Raw genomic sequence first — 10,525 nt, 5'->3', positions numbered from 1 at the left:
CTCTCCCCTTCCACACATACGATACCAGAGCCAGGGGCGAGGGCTGGAGGCAGAGTTGGGAGCCTGCCTGGCAGACACCAGGGCTGGTTGAGCCTAAGTTGCCTTCAGGACAGCAAAATCGTTGTGGTGCCTGGACTGAGTGTCACTGTTGCCCGGCCCTGGAGCTAGACTAGGACATTGGCGCCTGCCTAGAGCCTGTGTCTGGTCTTCCCAGGTTCTGGGTGGGTGGAGAGTTGGCAGGTTGTGACCCAGCTGAAGTGGAAAGGTGACATGGTGCATTGCTATTGTCCGTGCGAATGTGTATAGGTAATGATCCAGGAGCCCACAGGTGACCCCCAATTCGCATTGGTGATGCTCCCATTTCTGGGCTGTGCCTAGACCTGGGACCAAGCCGCTTTGATTTTCCCAAGCAAAATGGGAATGTTTTTCCATAATCATTGTAATATACTGCCATGAACACCTTAATTCTTTCCCATACCACTTTCTCAACTTCTCTGGAATGATAGGGAGCACTAAAGCTTGAAGGAAACTTAAAGATTATGCCATCCTGTGGGTTTTCCGGTTTGTGGAGGTGGTGCCCAGGGTGAATGGGCTCCTGGAGAGGGCTCCTCGAAGCTCTACGCTGCTGCAAAAGCTCCTCTTTAATCTGTTATAAGAAGTTGTTTGCGAGCCGGGCATGGTGGTTCACGCCTGTAATCCCAACACTTTGGGAGGCTGAAGTGGGGGAATTGCTTGAGGCCAGAAGTTCAAGACCAACCTAGGGAAAATAGACCCTGTCTCTACAAAAAATTAAAAAAATTAGCTGGGTGTGGTGGCATGTGCCTGTAGTCCTAGTTACTCAGGTGGCTGAGGCACAGGGATTGTTTAGGCCCAGGAGTTCAAGGCTGCAGTGAGCTATGATCATAACACTCTATTCCAGCCTGGGTGACACAGTAGAACTTTTCTCTTAAAAAAATTTAGAAAAACCTTTTTTTCTTTCTTTTTTTTTGGGAAAAAATTACTGGACTACAACATTTGGAAACCAGTCCTGTCACTAATATTAATCATAGCTATTAGATGCTAAATTTGTTTCAGGCAGTGTGCTCGTGCTAGGTGTGCTCCTTGTATTAACTGATTTCATGCTTCCACCGAACTAGGAGGTTAGGGCACTAGTCAGCAGCACCCTCCAACAGAAATATAGTGTGAATCACAAACGTCACTTAACATTTTCTACAACTCATATTAAAAAAAGTAAAAAGAGGCTGGGCGTGGAGCCTCACGCCTGTAATCCTAGCACTTTGGGAGGCCGAGGTGGGCGGTTCACCTGAGGTCAGGAGTTCGTGACCAGCCTGGCCAACATGGTGAAACCTCGTCTCTCCTAAAAATACAAAAATTAGCTGGGTATGGTGGTGCACACCTGTAATCCCAGCTAGGGAGGCTGAGGCAGGAGAGTCTCTTGAGCCTGGGAGGTAAATGTTTTGGTGAGGTGAGATCATGCCACTGCACTCTAGCCTGGGTGACAAGAGTGAAGCTCCATCTCAAAAAAATAAAAATAAAAAAAAGAAAAAAATTAAGAAGAAACAAGTACAATGAATAGTAATAATACCTTTCATTTAATTCAATATATCCAAGATACTATCATTTCTACAAGTAAGTGATACAGTATTAGTAAGATATTTTATATATTTTTTTACATGAGGTCTTTGAAATCTAATGTGTATTTCACACTTACAACACTTCTCAAGTCACACCAGCCCTGTTTCAAGTACGTGATAGCTCCATGCAGCCAGTGGCTTCTGTATCGGGCAGTGAGGAGCTAGAAGGTGAGAGGGCAGGCTCTGGGGCAAGATGCTTGTCTTTGTATCCCAACTGTGCCCCTGACTAGCTGTGTGATATTGGCGGAGTTCCCGAATCTCTCTTGGGCTTGATTTTCTCCATCTATAGAATGGGGATAATAATAATTTCTTCTTCATAGGATTGTTTCAAGGAATCAATACATTAATATGTATAAATGTTGGGAATAATATCTGGTACATAGTAAGTGTTGAATGCATGTGAGCTCTATACACATGAAGAAACAGGCTCGGAGGGGTTTAGTAATTTGTCCCAGGTCATCCAGCTAGTAGAGCTGGGATTTTTAACCTAGGTCTATGTGATTTCATAGCCCGCATGCAAAACCACTCCCCTCGCCTGCCTTAAAGCCTTATGTTTTGGGAACTCCTTATTGGAGTGCTGGTAAACCAGTTCTGGAGGGGTGGGGAGAAACCTTGATTTGTAGTGCCTGCCACTACAAATACTCTGGTGAAAATACTCATGGCTGATTTCAAACTACTGATAATTTAACAAGTGGCTTGCAAAATTTCTGAAAGATTAACAATGGCTCTCAGGAAGTCCGTAAGAGCTGGCTCCAACACACAATGGCCTCTACTCACCAGATTAGTCTTACTGGCTCTAACTATCTCTGCTTCTGGTGTAATGTTTTCTTTTTGTACTTTGTAAATCTGCAAGGATTGCCCAAAGGACCTAGCACAGGGTAGCAAGCACCCTGCAGTTGCCCACTGAAAACTTGTTGATTGACGCTGGAGCCAAGGAGATTCAGGCCTCCCTGGTCTCCTGCCGACACTCTTGTGAGTGAGGAAGATGGATGTGGCTTGTGAGGCCATGGGGAATCTAGGAACAGAAATCACGATCTTGACCTCCAGTCCCAGACTTTTCGAATCTGTAGGCTCAAATCTCCAAACTGTCACCTCCTAATTACTGAACTGGGGTGAGGATTAGCCTTTGGATTTGGGCTGGGAATGAATGTGTTTGTAACTAATTTCACTTCCTAAGATGATGAGCCAGGCCTTCTCTCTCACCACTACACCTTGGCACCAGGAGATGAACATTTACAGCTTCTCAAGGGGCCTGATTGAAGTCTTGGGAAGGCCTGGCCTAGTATACAGTACTGATTTTTTTCTCTCCCCATGTTTTTCTTGTTCCCGCTGCAATCCTGAGTGCACTGGTTGAGACTGGTAAGGAAATGGATAACACTGCCTTTTGTAGCAGAGCACTAAAATCATGACAGTGGAGCTTCCGAGAGCTAATGACTATGTAAGGAATACTTTATGGCTTTAAGGGGAGATGTTCTACTGAAGACAATAGTTGTCCAATACATCTTCACTCTGAACTCCCACTATGCCTACCTGTATTTCTCAGTCAGTTTTCCAGCTTAGGTACCTCTACCATTTACTGAGTTCTGATTACACATCTCATTTTATCTCATTCAGTTTTCCCAGGAATTCTATTCGGTAGATACTAAAATAGAGTCCGTTTAACATATGGCAACCTGAAGCTTAGAAAGGATAAGTAATGAGGGTCACACAATTACTGTATGGTAGACACTCCCATATGCTGCCTAGCAGGGGCTGAAATGAAGATCAGAAAACCAGGCCGGGCACGGCTCACACCTGTAACCCCAGCACTTTGGGAGGCCGGAGCAAGTGGATCATCTGAGGTCAGGAGTTCGAGACCAGCCTGGACAACATGGTGCAACCCTGTTTCTACTAAAAATACAAAAACTTAGCTGGGCGTGGTTGGCAGGCACCTGTAACCCCAGCTACTTGAGAGGCTGAGGCAAGCGAATCACTTGAACCCAGGAGGTGGAGGTTGCAGTGAGACAAGATCGTGCCATTGTACTCCAGCCTGGCAACAAGAGCAAAACTCCTCTCAGAAACAAACAAACAAACAAAAAACCACCACCACAACAAAGAACAAACAAACAAATAAAACCCAAGAAAAACCAATAAAGTGGCTGTGGCTCCTAGACATGGGAAGTGCAATGCATTGGAGGGAATTCTGGTCTGGGCCCTTTTCATGGTAATGTGGGAGAAGAGTCTGCTCTCTCTAGGCTCTAACACAAAATGGCTCAGTCAATACCACTTCGTTTGTCCTTTACTCCTTCATTCATGCATTCATTCATCTGGGTTTTGAAAATCTCCTCTGTGCCAGCAGTGGATATACACCACATCAAATAAGATATATCCCCTGCTGTCAAGAATCTTCATAACAATGGGGGAAATAGACTCCTCTGCAGATATCCAGAACACATGATGTTGTATTTAATGCTGGAGGATTCTCATGTAGAAAATGAGCGGGAGAGAGGTGTTAGGGAAGGCTTCTTGGAGGGGTTGAAATCTGAATTAAGTGTTTAGAAATGCATTGGATTTCACTAGGTTGTGGGAGAAGGAATGATGAGGGAGTAGACAGCCTGAAAAACAGCACTGAGGGGAGAGACATCCCGATGTAGGTGCAGAACCTCATGCCGTTTGGCCTTGCTGGAAGATCAGGTAGGATCCAGGAAGCAGTGGGAGGCTGGCTGGTGGGCTGGGAGGGGAGGGCCTGGTGGAGTCATGGGCTAACATGTGCACTGCACCCTACTGGTCACTGGGAGTCCTGGAGAGTCCCAGCAGGTGGGTGGGGGGCTCGGCTTTATGGTTGGCTGTGCTGTGGAGGGTGGATTTGACAGGGCAGAGACCAGTCAAGAAGATGCCAAGCTCCAGGGACAGATGATAAAGACCTGAATCAGGGCAGGAACCAGTGGTAAGGAGAGAAGAAATGGATTTGAGAAAGACTGAGGACATAAAATCAGAAATGTGCCGATGTCTGAGAGGAGGAGATGGAGTGGGAGAGAGGGAGCAGACAAGAAGTTCTGGCCAGAGGTGGTGGCTCAAGCCTACGATCCTAGCACTTTGGGAGGCCAAGGCAGGAGGATCGCTTGAGCCCAGGAGTTTGAGACCAGCTTCGGCAATATAGTGAGACCTCTTCTCTACAAAACATAAAAAGAATTAACAGGGTGTGGTGGCATATGCCTGTGGTTCTAGCTACTTGGGAGGCTGATTGGAGAGGATCGCTTGAGCCTGGGAGATGGAGGCTGCAGTGAGCTGTGTTCCCACCACTGCATTCAAGCCTGAGAGACAGAGAGAGACTGTCTCCAAAAAAAGAAAAAAAAATTGAGAAGTGTCCCCAGGCTAGATGGAGAGCTCAGGAGAGGGGCTTACAGTTTCTGTGGAGAAAGCTTGAGAGTGAGGCAAGTGCTGAGCATTGCTATGACTTGGTTTCTACAGAGGCTTGCTTCCTCCTTACCCTTGGAGATAAGCGGCTGTTCTTTCCCTGACCGCCTGGGGAATGGCTCTTGCTCTGTAATTGGAGGGCTCTCTTCTGCACTGGGTTCTCTGCTGTGGCCTGCAGCTCTGGGGATGGCAAACAACAGAAATTCTTTTGGAGAGAAGAGTCACTTGTGGATTGGAGTATTTCCGTCATTGGAGGGACATACGGACACAGGGACAGAACTCTTCTGGGTTTTCTCCCTCAGCTAACAGGACATCTAAGATCCCCTCTTTGGTTGACTTCATTCATGGGTAAATGAATGTTTCCAAACTAGAAACAAGATGAGCCTGAAGTTCTGTCTCCATCATGCTCCTGTTCGTTCATTTACAGTCTTGCGGCACTGTTCTGTTTCCCTCACGAGGAGAGGAAAAGGAGTCCTGGGTTTTTAACAATTAGGACGCTTGTGTCTAGCTTCAAGCCCTCCCCTCTGGCTGAGTCCCAGGTTCTGAGTCCTGTGAAGCCTCCCTCTTGGTCTGTGCAGCCAGCACCTTTGGCTTGATTCTATTTTAAGGCTGTAAGTGAGGTAATTGGGTATGACAACACAAACACAGCTGTAATTATGATGCCAGCCTCCAAAGCAGAAAAGTCATCCGGCCCTCAAGGGTTGCCAGCACAAATGCCTCGGTGATACGTGCACGCCTCTGCCGGGCCAGGCCGGAACATCCACCTGCAATGTGGAGTCCACTGTGTATAGCAGGTTCTGTGCCAGATCAAAGAATCATTGGGGCAATTCAGTTCCTCTGTCTATGTAAGGCTTGAATATCGAGTTGTTGCTGCAGCCCCGCTAGCCAGACCAGTGATTCAGGAAAGTAAATGCTGGACCACCAATGGACGGGCCAATTGAGCAAAGTGGGCCAGGTCTTTCCTCTGATGCAAACACCAACTGCCCTGGTGGAGCCTCTGAAGGCGTGTTTAGGTGTCCCTAAAGCAGCTGCAGTGCAATCAGTTCAGCTTCTGGGCTTTGCATAGACCGAATGCCTGTGTAATGTCCACTCCAAATGCAAGTGCTTTGTCTAGGGGAGGACAGGGAGATAAAAATTGCAGTTTTATTTGACCTGTCCCAAAGCCGTGGATCTTTGTATTTTCAGTTTAAAAATAACTGAGTTACACGCTTTGCTGACAGGTGCTTCTTTTTTTTTTTTTTTTTTTTTTGGCGGGGAGGGGTTTGAGGGAGGTTGCTAAAACAGGGACACAGTATGGGTAGAGATTTAGATGGAACACATTCGAGATGGTCCCACCCACCTCTCAGGCTTTTATTTATTTATTTATTTATTTATTTTGAGATGGAGTCTTGCTCTGTCGCCCAGGCTGGAGTGCAGTGGCCGGATCTCAGCTCACTGCAAGCTCCACCTCCCGGGTTTACGCCATTCTCCTGCCTCAGCCTCCCGAGTAGCTGGGACTACAGGCGCCCGCCACCTCACCTGGCTAGTTTTTTGTATTTTTTTTTTTTAGTAGAGACGGGGTTTCACCATGTTAGCCAGGATGGTCTCGATCTCCTGACCTCGTGATCCGCCCGCCTCGGCCTCCCAAAGTGCTGGGATTACAGGCTTGAGCCGCCACGCCCGGCCCTCTCAGGCTTTTAAACTTCACTAATGATGCTACCAATTTCTTCCTCAAAATTACCCCGTTCTCTTCAGATAACAAACATCCACTGGTGTCTACCATGCACAAACCACAGCAGGACAAACATAGGTGGTGGCAGTGCCCTCAGAGATTACAGTTTTTTCCTTCATTAGCAAAAGGAACTGCGATCAGTTTCTATAGAGGCCAAACTAGAAGGGCGTGCCAGGGCAGATGTGGAGACTTCCTTATTTGCTAAAGAAGGCAGACAGCAGACCTGGAGAAAAGACGCAAAATGATTTCTTTGAGAAGTCTCTTTGGGTGTGAAAAGCTCTGAGGAGAAGGTGGTGTAAGGTACACAGGGAGTCCCAGAGCATTCTGGGAGGGGAGGGCAGGGCATTCACTTCATCAGTCAGGACCTACAAGCTTCTACCACTTTAACAAATAACCCTGAGGTTCCAAGAGCTTACAGCAAGAATCAGTAGAGGTTTATTTCTCATGCATGCAACGTATTCATCCTGGGTTGGCTATGGCTTTCCTCCATGTTATCCTCATTCTGGGACTTGGGCTAATGCAGCAGCTTCTATATGAAGCACTGCTTGGTCATGATGACAGAGGGAAAAAGGGTCAAGTAAACCATGCTCTGGCTCTCATAATTTTTGCTCAGAAGTGACACACATTCCACATTTCCATCTCCCCTGCCCCCAACCTATTTTAATGGCTAAAGTAAGTCACAGGGCTGTTTCTGAGTCCAGCAGGGCAGGGATGTATACTTCTTCCACAGCATGGAAAGAGGGCATCATTGTGAACAGGAACACAATCTCCTAGAGGCATGTACACCCTCCCCTGAGATTCGGAACTAGGGAGATCTGTTGTGAATGGGCATCAGGCTGGCTCCAACTGTGGCCAGTGGTACAGACAGGCAACTGGATTCCCAGAATGAAGTTACTAGGAGGTTTGAGGTGGGTAGACTGATGGATAGATGGACAGGGGGAGCTGATAAATCCACCTGACTGAGGCAGGAGAGAAGGGAAAAATGGTTCCGGATCCATGAGGTACTTGCTCAATCCCATTCTGATCCAGGTCTCTTGGGGTCTGCTCACCCAGGGGAGTAGCTGAAAGAGTCCTTGTGGAAAGGAGCTTGGATCTTTAGCATAGTTTCTTGACTACTAGCCCTGGAGGGTCACTACTGTGGTTTCCAGGGAGTATTGCCTATCTTGACTACACGCCCAGCTACCAGCCTGCTACTGTTGTTGGCAGAGCTGGATAGGACTGAATAAGTTTTGATCCCTCTCTGACTTCTCATTTCCTTTGCATTTTTTTCTTCCCATTTCCTACCTATCTTACCTACTTACTTACCAAAGGTAAGTATCTTTGGATATATAAAAGCAAAGGAGTTGGAATTTTGTAAAATATAGAATTAAATAAAAATATAGGATGTCCAGCTGCTACTAGCTTTTGAAGGCTCAAATCTTGCATCTGGGACCTGCCTGAAGTATGCTCTTTACACTGCAAACTATAAAGAGGGACATCTCTGTTACATAAACATGGATAAGTCAGAGTTCCTCAAAAAATTAAGACCTTGAAGTCTAGAAGTATAATTTGGAAAAAAACCTCAAAATCATAGCAATATTTGCTCAAATGTTAAACAGGAGAGACAAATAAACCCTCTGTGTTAATTCACTGAGATGTTGGGGATGTTTGTTGCAGCACCCAGCCTGCCCTGACTAATACACTGTGTCTGTGTGTGGTGGGAGTTGGGTCAGAGAGGTGGAGTTGGTGGGGCAGAGGAACGGGAGGTGATTCCAGAAGGAATTTTCCCGAATGGAAAGTTCCCTGGGGTGGGCATCTTGGCTGCTGTCTGGCTGGATTACATAGAAGGAGAGGACATCATGCAGCCTTTAGTGAAGGAGTGGTTGGTGTCTCTGCAAGTTAATCCCACCTTCTTGCCTCAACTCGTGCCAAACGGGATTTGATGAATGGATGTGAACATATGCTGTGATTTGCAGTAAGAGGCTGGTGGGCTTGTGCCCAGAGCCAGTGGGTGCCTGGACTAGAGACTCAGGGGAAATAGTCAGGGAGGAGTTGGAAGCTCCTGTTCCTGCTCCCGGCAGGCTTCGGGAAGACGGGCTAGTTATGCAGAGAATTTCCTGTCTTTGCAGTTCTTCTTGCCAATAACCACAGCTTAGCAAATTCACCTCCTGGCCACTTTTGGTGAATTTTTAAAAAATATCTCAGAAACTCTTTTTAGGTTTGCCTTTAAAATTTAAATCCAGTCTCAGACTGGGTCATTTCGGAATCAGATTTTGGGTAAATAACTGACAACTGGCTTATTTTCATCCACGACGAAAATGGAAGAAACTCCTTTTCTTTTCCTCTTAATTTAGAAATGCCGGGGAAAGAATTTGTTCTTGAAAGAACAAGAGGTGGGTGGAGGGCGGGGAGAGGTTAGAAAAAAATACCCTGGTTTTCAGATGACGCCTCCAGAGCCCTGGCTGGCCGGGGCTGATTGGGGTGGGTGAGGCTGTCAGGAGCTGGTTCTACACGGTGTTGCCATTTTAAGAAAAGGGCGAGACCAGCTTAGGGAAAGGAAGGGAAAGGAGTCAAGTATAATGACAGACAAGCACCACCCCTGCCTGTTGTGAGGATGAGAGATTGGCAGCTCAGGGACTATCACTGATCGTTAGGATCCCAGGGAGGAATTTCATTCCCTACCTTGGTAAAGCTAAGTGGGTGGGATGAGGGAGGTTTGGGTCTTGATGTGAAGGAGCTGGGGAAAGTAATGGTGCATTAGGCCTGCTGGAGTGCAGATAAGGTCTTCCTGGGGTATATGTGGGGTAAGGTGAGGAACCAATAGTACCTAAAGGCGGGGTACAGGAATCTGAATGGCTTGAGTATAAAGGCTGTTTAGTTGTAACAGCTACATCTGTGTGTCCTCTCCCCACTCCCCCACCCCCTTTTCTTTATTCTGTGAACTCATAAAGAGCCTTGGAGATTGGCAGACAGGAGACTAAGTAGGAAGAGGGATAGAAGAGGAGGGGAGAGCAGAAGAGAGATCAGGGCTGAGTCAAGAGGGATAAGAGAAGACAGAAAGGGAATGGGATGGAATCTGTGTGCCTCACCGCCCTGCCCATAATATTTTTTTGTTGCAGTCTTAGGTGTGATGAGGGTAGGACTTCAGTGTTTGGATGGTATACATCATTGGCTGAAAAGTGAAATAACAGGCACTAGAACTTAGAGAAATCACTGTTAGATTTATTCTGAGCCACACTTGAAGATGGAAGCCCAGGAACACAGACTCAGTCTAGACTAAGAATGTGTCCCTAAGTAGGTTACAGGAGGCACAGTATAGATACATTTCCTAATGGGGGACAGGCATGTCACAGAAGGTGGGAGAAAGGAGGGAAGCAGTAGTTGAATTCTTGTGATTCTGATTGGTACTCGGTGACACTGTCCATTTAAGATAAGGTAAATATATGGTGGAGTGTGTAGGAGAAAGGTTAGGTGCCTTAGGGTCTGGTGGAGGGCAACTCTTTGCATCCTATCTTTGTTCTACAGCTGATAAACAGGTTTATAACCACTACCTGTCAGTGAAGTGTGTAACAAACTCCAGTTACACATCAAGAAGTCAACTTTAGTTTATAGGCCTAGGTTTTATTAACTACATGTCTGACTACAGCCATCGTGGGCCATTGTGCAAATTTTCTTTTGAATTTTCCTTTTTTAGACACCATGCAAGATGTTAGGTACTACAATAGTGGTAATTCCGACTTTGGGGAGTTCAGTCCTTGTGGCTGAATGAATATGTGTTGAATAAATCTTAAGGAAAAGGTTTTTT

Source organism: Trachypithecus francoisi, unplaced genomic scaffold (assembly GCF_009764315.1).
Source record: "Trachypithecus francoisi isolate TF-2019V2 unplaced genomic scaffold, Tfra_2.0 Lachesis_group4, whole genome shotgun sequence".
In the NCBI taxonomy this organism is placed as follows: domain Eukaryota; kingdom Metazoa; phylum Chordata; class Mammalia; order Primates; family Cercopithecidae; genus Trachypithecus; species Trachypithecus francoisi.
Note: the sequence above shows the minus strand (reverse complement) of the source record.